This window comes from Fundulus heteroclitus, unplaced genomic scaffold, assembly GCF_011125445.2.
Source record: "Fundulus heteroclitus isolate FHET01 unplaced genomic scaffold, MU-UCD_Fhet_4.1 scaffold_50, whole genome shotgun sequence".
NCBI classification, from domain to species: Eukaryota; Metazoa; Chordata; class Actinopteri; order Cyprinodontiformes; family Fundulidae; genus Fundulus; species Fundulus heteroclitus.
The window spans coordinates 2,616,828-2,632,786 of record NW_023396923.1 but is presented as its reverse complement, the minus strand read 5'-3'; the positions used below and the strand labels follow the sequence as shown (position 1 = coordinate 2,632,786).

The 15,959-nt window shown below is 41.0% G+C and overlaps 1 long non-coding RNA gene across 2 annotated transcripts; it reads right to left on the bottom strand.

Moving 5' to 3' along the window:
- Positions 1 to 286: 286 nt before the first annotated feature.
- LOC118560879 lies at positions 287 to 3,214 on the bottom strand. 2 transcript variants are annotated; one of them, XR_004929662.1, is made up of 6 exons: positions 3,162 to 3,214; positions 2,792 to 2,911; positions 2,665 to 2,712; positions 2,477 to 2,561; positions 2,309 to 2,374; positions 287 to 1,020 (listed from the first exon to the last, which is right to left on the bottom strand). It is a non-coding gene; the product is annotated as an uncharacterized LOC118560879 (long non-coding RNA). The 2 variants fall into 2 exon arrangements; XR_004929663.1 differs by lacking the exon at positions 2,309 to 2,374.
- Between the last annotated feature and the right edge of the window lie 12,745 nt (positions 3,215 to 15,959).

Genomic DNA, 15,959 nt, shown 5'->3' with positions numbered 1-15,959 from the left:
TCAATACATAATATTGTGTTAAAATAGTATGTGGTAACCCTCAATTGGACCCATTTCAGTTTGTGTTGATCAAAGGGCTGGTTATCATTTTTTTTCCTCATCTGGGGTCATGAACTTGTGTGAAAAATCTGGTCACTTTGATGTGTAGTGGGGGGGGGGGGGAGTGTAGTGGGTCATTTTGACCCAGCCACATTAATGTGGGTAAGTAGCTGTTCAGATCCAAAAAAATCTACCTCTGAGACCCAGACCAAGGTGTGTGTGAAGGATTTGGGTCTGAGGGTCTGTGTAAAACACTCTACACATCACCACATCAAAGTCGAGGCAGACTGCCATCATCAATATGACTCCCGGTCATATTGATGATGTGTGAAATGTAAGAATTACATCTGCAGAAGGTACACAGTAATATTGCGAAACGTGTTTGTGATGAGGGAAAACACCCACACAAAATAGCTATTAAATAAAGTATTTATTAATTAAAATTGTATTGTATGCAATAATAATATTATTAATTGTTTATTGGTTTAACCTGTTTTTGTGACTGTTTTGCATTCATTTACATAGTACGGGTCAAAATGACCCGCAACATAATCAATATATTTTTTCAACATAGTATAGGGGTTAAATAGGTTTTTACAATAAGTCCAAACAAGTTTATCCAAAAATAAATGTATTTTTCACAAATAAAAGTCAACATAACAACAACAATTAAAGATTAGATAGATAGGCCAGGGGTGGTGCCTGTCCTCTGGCTAAGGGGAAAGGGTAGGGGTGTTAAACATTGCCGACACAGCTGAACAAGAATAAAAAAAAAACTGTGTAATCTTCTTGATATTCAAAAACAAAAAGGAGGCATTCTCTTGAATCATGGATGTCGTCATCATTGGCGATGTTCTGAAAAAACTGCTGTCGATCCTCTGCTGTCATGGACAATATGCTGGGCAGTTCAACATGTCCACGGAAAAGAGACATGTTGACCCGTATCCAGCATACTGCTTCATCGATTCTTGCCATGGTGCTCTGAGAGAAAGACAGAAGTAATTATAAATATATATTTTTAAATAAAACGACAGGAACTTAGCATTATTTGTTTTTGTCTTTTATTAAACATTAAAAAATTGCATTCCACAATTCTGTCCCGTCCTCTGCCACTAGGTGGTCCAAGTGCACTGGCTGCACAGACTTCTCTATCTTCTCCGTTTATACAGCTGCGATCTAATCCTGTTTACATGAAATAAGCCTGCTCGCGAGCAGGTTTAAGTTTGCGCACATGTTGCTATGACAGCAAGTCCAGGATAAGTTTCGAAGAACCAAACGATCCAAGATCATGCAAAATCGCCAGCAATCAAATCCAGCTAACTGAGTTAGCGGCGTACGAAGAACGGGGAACAGTTCCAATTAAAGAGACATTTAACCTGAATACGCCTAAATATTGCTGGTCACCAAAGAGCAAAGGATCAGCTGAGTCCAGCTGATATATTTGGAAAGCTTTGGGCATCAGGAGCTGTCAAGTGAAGTGTCAATAACAACCAACAATCAATAAATGTATAGCACATTTTTGGGGAGATGTTATAAAGGTGGCTACTTTCAATACAATTATAAGCAGGTGTTGCTAGAGCTGTGGAAGCTGGATCTGTGGTTGGGAGTTTCCTGCTGTCCGCGTATTCCTACTCTGCTACAATTACAGCCACTGTTCATAGTCTTATTGCTATCATTATCATTACTATCAATATCATTGCCATTTTTTATCCAGTCTGTGTTACTGTGTAGGCTCCCTCTCTCTTGCCCTCTCTCTCTCTCACCCCCAACCGGCTGAGGCAGAAAGTTGACGAGGTGGTCGTTGGAGATCGTTCAGAGCTGTTTGTCTAAGAGACTGGGAGCGTGTAAATTAATAAGAGTAAGTTATGTCAGTTACCAAGCAGGATTTGCATTTGTGCAATTTAAATATATTTAGCAACCTAAAGAGTTAATATAATAACGTGGCTTGTAGGTTATTTGTGGTCTCTTGCTGCCACCTGCTGGACAAATTAGAAATAGCTATTTGTAGCGATTGGAAATATTAGTTCTCATTTGTTTTGTTTTATGTATTTCTTGTAGAACACTCTCAGCTCTATTAAAGAAAGTTTGGACCTGAAGCTATCCTCTCATCCTTTACCGGATGCTCGTGGTGGCTGTACCATTTAAAGAACTAACACAAATAAAGAGAGCACAACATATGTAGAACCTGCAAGGTCATTACTGTAATTGGTTTTAATAATAAAACAACAATCAACAATTTGAAGCTACACTGGAGCAAGTAAAGACTTACACAGAGGAACCAGTGTCCTGGTTTCCACACAGGAAAAATCAGGAGATCTTTTGATGCTGCATCAGCCTGTAGGTGACCATAAAGCCAATAAGTCTCCCATTTCCCAACTTAAGAAAATAGAAGACATTGCAGGGGGAAAAAGGAGTAGAAAAAAGTAAATAAGCTTACCTGTAAATTAAGAAAAGTGTCCTGGAAAACTTGGTGCATGCCAAGTGGCAACGACATAGGCATCCGGTGCATACACATCCTTCTTCTGCCAACACATAAGTAAGGGACAGAAAAAGCTGTAATGTGAGGAATCACATGTTTGATAGACTTCATGATCAACTTAAAGGTTAACAAATAACTATGCACACCTTCCACCAGGCCATGTCACAAATGAGCTCCATGCAGCTGTTGGCAATCTATAAAGAGAAATGCAGAGCTTAATTTAAAATGTGAAGTAGAAAACCCACACACGTATAACTGCTATATTCTACTTACTGTCGCTTCCAAGTTGTGCTGCAAACCAAGTGACTGGAAGTCTTGCCGTTTTAAGTTGGTAGTGCCAATTGTCCCAATATTCTTGGTTTCTGATCTTCTGGCATCGAGCACATAGTCAACCTTGAACAAGAGAAATTATACATACATATATATACACATACACACATAGACACATATACACACATACATATACACACAACAAACAAACTAACAGCATTAAAGGTCATATTATTGTATCTACAGCATATACAGTAAAACCAACAAGCATGTTATGAGCATACATTTACATATTTCCATTAAACTGAACTTAGGATCATATGTTTCAGAGGCAAACAATTACAGGGAAGGAGGAATCATTTTTAAAACGCACCTGTGACTCTGATGCCTGATCTGGCAAGCAGATGTCTTAAATGGGGTAGGCCCAAACAGTCTGGTCTGCACACTGACAGATCTGGCACAAAAAAACAAACAAACAAATAAAAAAATAAAAAAAAAGTTTGTAAGGCTGTCATTTAGTAGACAGTCCATAGTGGAATATATCTCAAAAGGCTTAAACATGCCCTTAACATTTGAAGATTCATGAAACTGGCCTGCTGACAAACCTTGACCAAAACATTTGCCTTTTTCTGTGCATGTGCAGTTTTAAAAAATATGAATGAATATTATCTATGACCACAAGCTGTACTGTTCGCCAACAAATTAAAACGCTAGCAACTCTGCTAACTATACTGATATGTGTAATTAACGTTAGCAGGCTAATAACGTTATATTTCTCAAGCCGAAATAATTTGAACTCTAACTGTTGGGCTCTTACTAATCTTGCATAATTTCTTCACACAAAAATGATAACATTCTGTAATGTCCATCCCGTGACATCATGGGATGGATATTGCATAAACTCAATTTCACAAGAAACATCTATAACTAAAAGTAAACAGGGCCTAGCGCTAGCTAACATTACATTGATGGTAGACTACAAAAGTACTACCTTATCATGCAAAAAACTAATGAAAATAATAAACTAGATCGTCACATCAAATATCATAATATATTTCATCCAGAAGGGTCAACAAAGTAATATCGTTAGGCCTATGAACATAAAATTATGTATTTTTAACTTACCGACATCGTTCGTTTTCCGATTTGCTATGGGCAGTAAAGTTTTGTTTGCACTAAGAAAGCTCATAGCCGCATGACGTCATCAAAATGGCCGACTTGGATGGGCGGAGTTGGATATCCAAAAGGCGCTGCAGCGAAAGGCTTCTCCCAAATCTCCCTATTGTAGAGCAATAAAAACAAGCAGTACTCTTTGAGTTCCGGGTCAGAGGTGAACTCCTCCATGTTGTGGCTTGCTGTGCTGTGCTGCCGTTTTTCCTAAATTACTGAAGGATATTGTTGAATCAAGTCCAATTTACCCCGACGAAGGGTGTTCCATTGGGTGTTTTCCTTGCAACTACGTGACGGTGAGTCGTTTATTTAATGTCGGTTTTATATTGTGGTAGAAATGCGGTGGCTAGGCTACACGGCACTGAGGGATGGCAGTAAAAGCCTAACAGCAGCGCGATCTCTCCTGCGCTGCAGCGCCGGTAAAGAGCTGTGTGAAGCTGACACCCCACCCACAGAAAAAACTCTGTTAAAGGTATACTATGCAACCGGGGTTGATTTTCCAGCAAGGCTCCCCCCAGAGGGCGAAAGTAAAAGTGCACTGTCGTAAATATGCTCAGCTGTTCTCCTGGTTTGTCCGTCAAGCCAGGCGCGGTTGTTTTGAGCTTAGCAGACAGGCGAACACAACGAATACAAAAGTCGAAAAAACAGCAACAATGACTAACACAGTGAAAGTATGAACATACACAAAGAGAGAGAGAAACCATTCCAATGCAGTGTTTCCCCTAGGAATTTGGGACGACCGGCGGAGCGGGGGGACAAACTTTGCACCGCTGAGCGGCTGAGCGGAGCGGGGGGGGGAGACAAACTTTGCACCGCTGAGCGGCTGAGCGGAGCGGGGGAGGGGGGGGGGGGGGGGGGAGACAAACTTTGCACCGCTGAGCGGCTGAGCGGAGCGGGGGGGGAGGGGGGGGGGAGACAAACTTTGCGCCGCTAAGCGGCTGTGCGGAGCGGAGCGGGGGGGGGAGACAAACTTTGCACCGCTGACCGGCTGAGCGGAGCGGCGCGCATATCGAGTTAGTTTTATTTTTTTATTATTATTTTTTTGCAATGTCGCCGAGGCGGTAGCGTGAGGGAAACCCTACAATGTTACTTACAATCGCATCAGCACAAACGCGAGGTCCGCGTCAGCCTTGCAGCCTTCTATGTTCACCCGTGTACGACTCCTCTCTCTGTCCAGAGCCCTTTTCCTCTTTCTTGCCTGCTCTAACATGGGCTTTAGCTGTTTTCTCGCTGGTTCCGCCATGATAACTGCACAAATATCGCCACTGCGCTACCAACGACCACACCTTTCACTGCGGGCGTGTAGCAGTTCTCGCCGTAAAGCAAGACCGACTCTCGCGATGCACACGAGACTTCTGAGCCTGTGGATGCGGGCCGACTGCTCCTGCAATTGCAAGTGCGGTATTTCCCCCACAGACCACCAGGGCGGCCGAGAAAACCTTAGTTCAACCTGAAATGACTCATTTAATCATCCAAAACGGTATGGAACATATTAATTAACTAAAAAATGTTGCATAGTATGCCTTTAAATAGACGGAATGGTTAGTGCTTCGTTTGTGCAGGTTTGTGCTGTTAAAATTAGCGTTTGTGCTGTTTTGGTTTTGAAGATATTAAAGAATATTTGTTAAGGTCATCCAGAATTCACCATCTCCCCATTTTGCTTCGAATCCGATCAAACTGGGCTACTTTTTTTAGTGCTTCGTTTGTGCAGGTTTGTGCCGTTAAAATTATCGTTTGTGCTGCTTTGGTTTCGGAGATATTATGAATTTTAATTTCAACCGATGACGTCATCCCAGCCCGCCGCTTCAAAATAAAGTGCTACGGTAAATCATATGTTATTGCCAACACTGGAAAAAACGTAAGTCTTTTTAATATATTTCTACTGATAAATCAGTAACATTATTGTGTCATCTACCGAGCCTCCCCCCCCCCCCCCCCCCCCCCCCCCACAGCATTCTTATAAAATGATTTATATATTCCTGCTTATTGACAAAGATCTCTTGGGGAAACATGTTTTTTTTGTTTTTTTAGTTTCCTGACTGAGGGGAGAGGCTGGAACAGTCTCTGTGCAGGATGGCTGGCGTCCTTAATGATGTTCCTCAATTGTGTAAGAAGATGTGGTCAGATCTAACGTTTGGTCTCAACACTTTTCGCAAGAAAGCAGTTGTTAATTTTATATTTTTCTTTTGTCATGCAAGTTGTTTTAGCCGCTATTGTAAAATGTGTGTTATATTGTTTTGTACTTTATTCCTGAAAAAATATTACGATGTATTTTGTCTCATTTAAAGAACTTTACTTTAGATAGCAATGTCAAGTGAGCCACCAAAAAAGGCATTTCATTTATTAGAATGTTCAACTGTTTTCATAAAGTCTATTTTTTCCTAATCAGAAGGGTTTATTCTTCTTCGAGAGTATAATGTTTATAACATTTTCAAACAGTAACTTGGTTACAGTTGATCTTAGTAGTCATAGTTCATTACTCCTCTGAATTAATTAGAATAGCAAACCTTTATTGCTCTACAATAGGGAGATTTGGGGGTGTCTGCACCTAACAAAAGGGCAATTAAAGCATACAGGCTTATATAACGCAGAAAACATACCCAAACTAAAATCAATAACAGAAAAACTGCAAAAAATAAATCACACTGGTCAGCCTATAAAGTATAACAACACTGTAAGGAACGATCTCCTAAAACGTTCCTTTGTCCACCTAAGCTAAACCTTTAATGAGGCTGAAGGACCATTCCACTTTGTATTGGCTTTATGCATGAAGTGGGAAATATTGTTCAACTATGAATATATTTACTGTGTTATCAGCTGAAAGTATAAAGCATATAGATTGAATTAGAAATGCCTAAAAATATAGACCAATTTGGTTTGTTGTGTATTGAGCTCAGCACAAAATATTAAAAACTTAACGCTCCCCAAAAACTATTGGGCTGCAAATCTTAATGAAAACTTTATTTTATTTTATTCCAAGGTTGTTGTTGCACAAACAAAGCACTGAAAAAGTAGTCCACTGTGGTCTGCTTTGGATCCAGCTCAGCACCAGCAAAGAAAGAAAAACGTAGCACTTTATTTTGAAGCTGCGGTCTGGGATGACGTCATCGGCTGAAATTAAAATTCATAATATCTCCGAAACCAAAGTAGCACAAACGTTAATTTTAACGGCACAAACATGCACAAAGCACTAAAGAAGTTGATCACTCTGGTTTGCTTTGGCTCCAGCTCAGCACCAGCAAAGGAATAACAATGTAGCGCTTTATTTTGCAGTGGTGGCCTGTGGTGACGTCACCGGCTGAAATTAAAACTTATATTGTCTGCGAAACCAAAGCAGCATAAACGCTAATTTTAACGGCACAAACGAAGCACTAAAGAAGTTGACCAGCTTGGTTGGATTCAAAGCAAAATGGGGGGATGGTGAACTCTAGATGAACAATGGCCTATGGAAGTCTGGAGGGATGGGAGTTCAAGTCTAACAGCAGCACTTAGTGTGTGTTTTTAAGTCCCAAAAACTGTGAATAAATGTTTTTCAACATCTTACAATCACTGTGACCAGTTCCTATGCATAATGCACTTAAATAAATGTTTAACTGAGTAAAAGTACTGTTGAAATTGCAAATACTTTTCTTAAACTCTGAGGTTATTCATAATGTTGTGTAAAAGGGAAATATTTTTATTATAAAAATCAACAACAAGTCCACGCAGTGACGCACCCATCTAGCACACGTATGGGGCCAAGGGAATGCCATGATATGGCAGCCCATTTTTGGGGAGATGTTATAAATGGCAGCCCAAACCATCACTACAGTCTAAGTGGTACGCTTCTTTGGGGCTTCTCCACACCGTAACTCTCCCGGATATGGGGAAAACAGTAAAGGTGGACTCATCAGAGAACTATACATGTTTCACATTGTCCACAGCCCAAGATTTGCACCATTGAAACCGACGTTTGACATTGGCACGAGTAACCAAAGGTTTGGCTATAGCAGCCCGGCTGTGTATATTGACCCTGTGGAGCTCCCAACGGACAGTTTTGGTGGAAACAGGAGAGTTGAGGTGCACATTTAATTCTGCTGTGACTTGGGGAGCCGTGGTTTTATGTTTTTTGGATACAATCCTGGTTAGCATCCGAACATCTCTTTCAGACAGCTTCCTCGTGTGTCCATAGTTGATCCTGTTGGATGTGGTTCGTCCCTCTTGGTGGTGTGCTGACATTACCCTGGATACCGTGGCTCTTACATCACAAACACTTGCTGTCTTGGTCACAGATGCAAGGCAAGGGAAATTTATTTATATAGCACAATTCAGTACAGAGACAATGCAAAGTGCTTTACGTGATTAAAATATAGCAAAATAAACGCAAGTAGGAATAAAATGTAGATAGAAAATAGAATAAAAGCAAGTAGAGATAGAATGTAGAAACAAAGTAGAACATTAAAAACAGTAAAACAGTTTACCTAGAACAGTCAAAGGCAATTTTAAACAAATGTGTTTGTAATCTTGATTTAAAGGAACTCAGGCTTTCCGCACTTTTACAGTTTTCTGGAAGTTTGTTCCAGATAAGCGGAGCATAGGAACTAAATGCTGCTTCTCCTTGTTTAGTTCTGGTTCTAGGTATGCAGAGTAGGCTGGAGCCAGAAGACCTGAGTGGTCTGGAAAGTTGATACACTGATAACAAGTCTGTAATGTATTTAGGTGCTAAGCCATTTAGGGATTTATAAACTAACAGAAGTATTTTAAAGTCTATTCTCTGAGATACAGGGAGCCAGTGTAAGGACTTTAGAACTGGGGTTATGTGCTCTACTTTCTTAGTCTTAGTGAGGACGCGTGCAGCAGCGTTCTGGATCCACTGCAGCTGTATGGTCCACTTTTTAGGCAGACCTGTGAAAACACCGTTGCAGTAATCAATTCTACTAAATATAAACGCATGGATTAGTTTTTCCAGATCCTTTTGAGACATTAGTCCTTTAATCCTGGAAAAGTTCCTCAGGTGATAGAAAGCCGACCTTGTAACTGTCTGTAAATGCTTTTGGAGGTTCAGGTCTGAGTCCATCACTACACCAAGGTTTCGGGCCTGATCAGTGGTTTCTAGCTGAAGCGACCGAAGCTGTGAGCTAACTTTTGATCTCTCCTCTATTGGTCCAAATATTATTACTTCAGTTTTGTTTTTATTCAATTGAAGAAAGTTTTAACACATCCAGCAAGATGTGCACCAACAATTTGTCCTCCTTTGAACTCACCCATGTCACCCATAATGTTGTGTGCATTGCAATATTTTGAACAAAACTGTGCTCTTACCCTGCTAATTGGACCTTCACACTCTGCTCTTATTGGTTCAATGTGCAATTAATGATGATTGGCCACCAGGCTGGTCCAATTTAGCCATGAAACCTCCCACACTAAAATGAGAGGTGTTTCAGTTTCATTGTCCAACCCCTGTATATAGTGTATTTCACTTACTGAATTGAGTTACTGAAATAATTGTCTATACTTTTATTTATTAAGATTTAATTCTAGTGTTTATGTAAGGCAGAGGTTACAAATGTAAACGTTACAACCTTTTGTTTGGACCGTTTTTGCCTTTTCTTCTTTCTATTAGAAACGGCTCTAAGAGAAGAGGTGGAAACAACGCCCCCAAAATGACGCTCGTGGCCAAAAAGTGTATTACGTCAGTAGTGGTTTAGGACTACCATAGCAAATGAATGGCAAACGTTGACTGTCGGCTGTCGCCAATTAGCTCATTAGCTGCGCCTCAGATCGATATACACAGTTTGGATCTCTGTAGGCACAAAGTTTTCCTGATCGGCAGGTTTTGATGAAGACAAATCCTTTTCATTTAGAAGATTTGATTTAAAATCCCCAAGCGATGAGAGCCTACGACCAAGGAACTAAGAAAGCTTTGCCTTTGACGGTTACGCACACCACCAGGCAGGCGCCTTCTTCAACTTGAACGATTGTAGTTGTTATTATTGTTCAAATTGTTCAAATGGTTCAAATTTTTCAGATTTTTTCAAATTTTTCAAAATTTTTCAAATATTTCAAATACTTCAGATTCTTCAAATTCTTCGAATTCCTTCAAATTCTTCTGATACAACTGATATTACTACTACTACTACTACTGATACTACTACTATTACTACTACTAATACAACAACTACTACTAGTAGTACTACTGATACTACTACTACTACTTCTACTACTAGTACAAATTCCTTCAATTCTTCAAATTTTTCACATTCCTTCAAATTCTTTCAAATTCTCCTTATTGTTCAAATTGTTCAAATGGTTCAAATTCTTCAGATTTCTCAAATTCTACAAATTTTCAATTTTTTTCAAATTTTCAAATACTTCAAATTCTTCAAATCTTTCCAATTCTTCGAATTCCTTCAAATTCTTCTTATACAACTGATATTACTACTACTACTACTACTACTACTACTACTACTAATACAACCAATTCTACTCCTACTACTACTGATACTACTACTACTGATACTACTACTACTACTACTACTGCTGATACTACTACTACTACTACTACTACTATTACAAATTACTTCAAATTGTTCAAATCCTTCAAATTGTTCAAATTCTTCAATGGTTTTCAGCTATTTCTTCTCTCCTGCATGGATCTTCTGCAGCTTGCCCTCAAATCATTCTGCAGATTAGTATTCTCACTCGCTGTTACGCAGGAACAGCTTTTTCTCAACTAGAAAAAGCTGAACTGTTATTGGTCTATGCACATTAGATAATTAGGAACATTAAAAGTTCAGAAAACCATTAAAAACCAAAAGATATTAGTAAGTGTTTACTTAAGTCTTTCTGATAGTTTTCTACATGCAGCTTTACTACAACAGTAGAATAAAATCCTGAAATTACAGCCTTTAGTTTCAGTGCCTCCATCTGGCCACCACTATGAAACATTTCTGGAGGCGCCACTGCAGCCAAGGATCGAATCACGGACCACGTGCTGGCCGCACGCAGAAATTCAGCTGAACACCTTCTCAACACAGCTGGTGCTGCCTGAAAGAAGAAAGAACAATGGTCCGGCGTGCTTTTTATATCTCATCTCCATTGTGATGAGATGAGGTCTCCATCAGGGCTATCCCAACTGTGTTAGATGCTGGGAGTTGCAGTATGTCACGTCATAATGGCATAACACCATGTTTTTTATGTCAGTTTGTCAGGGGGTGTTTGGAGGACTTTAGCTCTAGCTTTTTTCTAAAGATATTATTATTTCTACCTTAACAGACAACACAGTGATAATTGGGCAACAATTTTCGAATCTATGATAAATAAATTAGTTCTGACAAGAAAATATTTGATACACAAATGTAAATTCTCTAAACACTAAACCCTGTGCAATACATCCTGTTTCCATTTTATATGTAGGTTTAGTTTAAGTGCATTTTTACATTTGTGTTGAAAATCTGAAATTTGTTGTTCATTATAGAAAGACCCTTTATTAATTAGCTTAGAGTCTCTCTAATTCTTCTTTTCTATGCGTTTTTTGGTTTGCGTTTTTTATCGCTTTCTGTTCTGCTCAAACTGAGACTGTGACATGTTTAGCTAGTTCACACTTTGCATAAAATCAAACTTTTGGTCAGAATGTTTTAGCAGATGTATTCTACCATCTATTTTTTATGAGCAACATGCAACATGATTGAGTAACTGCGACTGAGGTGATGTGTGAGATTAGCACATCAATTCTGTTAATCTCACATACCTAAGGCCCCAGTCTTAATCCGGTCTCACACACACAGACTTTAGTGCCAACATGCCCTGCTGACTGTCCTCAGCTAGTGCAGACCGATGCAGAAATTGTCTGGCATCCCCAGCCTTAAGTATAGGCATGTGGCAGTAATCGGTTAAGGTTAGACATAAATGGGGTAACACAAAAGCGATGGGGGATTGCACAACTTCCTAACAAGGGTGGAAATACAGATGTGTGTGTGTGTGTGTGTGTGTGTGTGTGTGTGTGTGTGTGTGTATGTGTGTGTGTGTGTGTGTGTGTGTGCGCCCATGTAGAACTGCGGGAGTTCCAAGGAGGAGGAGCTCTGAAGTGGTGAACATGACAGCGGTCACATAGCCTCCCTGACTACAGCATGATCAGACAGAGTCATAGCACTTGGTCTGTTCATGATTCAGACTCAAGGAAAAGCCAGATTCAAGTAGGAGTCACCAAAGGTGTGTGTACTCAGATAAACCAATGATCTAACAACCAGTGTGGGTTGTTAGATCATTTTCTCGAGGACATTTCTGAGAAGTGGGGACCTTTTGTTAGTCACATCATTCATTAGGACTTCTTGGACTAGAATAGTTTCAAAATTGACAAAAAAGTGTTAACATCAAACCTTATTTTACATTTTACTAGAAGTGAAAGATGTTCAGCTGTGTGCATCTTTGCTCAGTTGCATCTTCCCCAAAGGTTTCCAACTCTCGAAGCTATAAGGTAACCAGGAATCAATAAAACTATCAGGTTGTTGACAAATGGAAAGAGTTGGAAACAGCACAAAGAAAGACTTTAACCCAGATGGATAAACTCAACAACAGGAACATTCAAAGATTGATTATTTATGTTTTTCTGTTTATGATTTTGATGCTAGTTCATCTACATTGCCATAAAAAAACATTTTTCAACCTATAGATTTTGGTTTGATTTAGCATTTTTGTAAATATAAATTAGATAACTTGAATAAGTACAAAAAGCAGTTTTTAAAATATGATTGCATATATTAGGTAAAGTAGAAAAAAAACTATCCCTACCCACTTGGCTCATGTGAAAAAGTAATTGAATACCAACCCAAATAACTGAGGGAACCAGATTTAGCCGTAACAACTTCCACCAAGTACTGTGGAGGAATTTAGGCCCTATTTGTTGCTATTTTTGTTTTGTTTTACTCAGCCACACTAGAGGGGGTTTGAGCATCATCACCCCATTAAGACCATGCTCAAGACACAATATCCAAACTTTGACAAGGCTATTTGAAAAACCTAATTTACTATTGCAATATGGTAAATGTAGCTACTGAATTTATATAGAGCTTTTCTATTCATACTCAAAACTCAAAGCACTTTACAGAAGCACAGTCAGAATCGGTTTAACCGATTTCATTAATTGCTTTTTTAAAACAAAGAATTTGACTTCGGCTCCAGTTTGCTCTTTAAGAAGACATTTTAGGTACAACATATGAAAAAAGTTAAATAGAAATATTTTCTTGTGAAAATTAGTATTTAAATTTTAATAAAAGAGGAAGATTACTTTAACACCAGTACATTAACCTTACATTCCATGGCCTCTCATTTTCCCTGAGAGCACCACACTGCAATTTGCTCAAAATAAGTGGAATTAGAAGTGAGCTCATTAAGTCGGTGACACAGAGGATGGCAAATCTGCGAAAGTTCAAAATCTTAGAGTTAAGAAGCAGGGTTTTGTCCATCATATTAGCTAAACAGCAGACTTTATCCCGTTGTCCTCAACTGTGTCTCTGGTAGTATCAATAGAATGTCACTACACTACCAACCAAGACCTCAGCGATGCTGGGGTTGATGACATATTGAGAAAAAATATCTAGTGAGGACTGTGTGATGTTTAAAAGTTCCCCTCTAGTGAAAGTGATCGCCGATTAGGGCCTGAGAGCAGAGAAAATACACAAAACATACAATAAACAAGAGAGCAATGGACCAAGGCTGCCATTCATGTGTTATCTTGTTTTACTTAGAGTATAGTCAAACTTACTCAATTGCACCTACTAACACGCACACATTCATTCAGATACATCAATCTGTGAAATTAGAAGCTGAAATCAAACCCAAACCTTCCGATTACAAGATGACGACTATACCCTCTGGGGAACAAATTACCACTTTTCTGTCAGTAGGTAAAAAGTCGTAGGAATGCCAAAGATGTCTTGTAATTTGAAACAGGCCTTTGGATTTTTTTAGGGCAGCTTTGGTTTTCACCTTGGAACTCTCTCATGGATGCTAATTTGTTCAGTTTCTCTCTTCTTATTGTTCAATCACAAACACTGACTTTAACTAAGGGATCTTTTTGACTTGCGTGTAAAAATTGAACTCACTATTGCTCCCAATTAACAGCACCTATACCTTAGAATCCAAGTGACTCAAACTTAGATTTTCAAACATCACTTGGATTTCTTAAGATGTCTGGAGAAAACACAAAAAGGACGGGGAGCTATATTTTAAAAGTCAGTTCAAAGATACAATGTGTTCATTACGCGAGCTAAACATATCACAAAACAAAGACTAACGTAGAAAATATATGGCCTGATAAAGTCGACCATACATTTCTTTTTTTCTTCTTTTTTTTAATTTATAGCAGGACACCTGTGTCATGGTTGAGTTTTGGTTTGGCTTTGTTTTTCTGTTATTTTCATTTTTTCATCTCTTTTGGGTTAGGTTTGACTTTATTTATTGTTAGTTTTCAGTCATCAGTTATTTTCTGTCAATTTTCACTTCACCTCCTCAGCAGTCAGTCACACCTGATAATCATTTACCAGTCAATTAGCCAGACCCTTGTTCCACCTGTGAAGTGCTCTATTTAAACCTCCCTCTGCGTTCAGTTCAGCACTGGGCCGTCATCATTCCACACCTCTCCATGCCAGTCCCCGTTTTTGCCTCAGAAGAATTGTTTTTCTCGTTTAAGGTTAGTCCTGCCAGTTTCTCTTGACTGATACTCTGCTGTTTGTCCCTGGAGAAGTTCTGCTCTGTGTCATGGTGGCTCCAAGGTTCTGCTAACCTGACTAGCCGCCCTGGAGACGCTTAGCTCTGTGCTCTGGTGTCTCCTAAGTTCTGCCAACCTGACTAGCCGCCCTGGAGAAGCTTAGCTCTGTGCCCTGGTGTCTCTCAAGTTCTGCTAACCTGACTAGCTGCCCTGGAGAAGCTCAGCTCTGTGCCCTGGTGTCTCCAACAAACTGCTAACCTGTTGTGGCTACGGGGCCTGCTAGCCGAGCAGCACCTAGCAAGTGTGGACTCTCTGTCTCCGGGCCGTCAGCTCCTGCCATCACCTACATCCCTGACTTTCTGCAGTCCTGAACCTCCGGTCTTCATCGCTCACCACCCAGCATACTTCTTTCAATAAAGACTCAAACTTTTAGTTCCGTGTGTGCGTCCTGAGTTCATCGGTAAACAAAACCCTGACAGTACGGCCCAGTCAAAAGGTGAACTCAGGCGCCATGCGGGGCTTACCTGCAGGAGTTGACGACCCGGACATCCTCGCATATGTGGAGATGTGCGAACGCCAGATGAGGGAGAGGTATGCCAAGATGGCTTCCGCCCGGGACCCTGCGCCACCCGTCCGGACCGACTCCACTCCCCAGGTGGTTTACGTGGGCGTTGTTACGGCTACCCCGGAACCCAGGAAGAGAAGCCACTCAGCCTCTCGTCGTCTCGGTCATCACCTCCATGACTCGCAGCTGGCCCCTTGAGTGAGGCTCATCGTTCCACGTAGCGGAGCTCCACGCATCAAGGAGAGCCAGCTGTGGGATTTCTTCTACGGTGACCGAGACGACCTTCTGCCCTGCTGGCCAGCGGCTACCTCCAAGACTGCCCCGGATTCCTCATCTGGCTCCTTCCGGCAAGGACGGCTGAACCACCGGCACGGAAGGTCCGTCAAGGACGCGCTTCTGCCTCCAACCCTGCCGCCCTCCGAAGCCTGTAGCCCGGCGCCGCCCTCCGAAGCCTGTAGCCCGGCGCCGCCCTCCGAAGCCTGTAGCCCGGCGCCGCCCTCCGAGGTCTGTATTCCGGCGCCGCCCTCCGAGGTCTGTATTCCGTCACCGCCCAAGCCTCAAGAGGAGGTCCAGGAGGACCTGCCTCCGCCCAAGTCCCGTGAGGAGGTCCAGGAGGACCTGCCTCCGCCCAAGTCCCGTGAGGAGGTCCAGGAGGACCTGCCTCCGCTCAAGTCCCGTGAGGAGGTCCAGGAGGACCTGCCTCCGCTCAAGTCCCGTGAGGAGGTCCAGGAGGACCTGCCTCCGCCCAA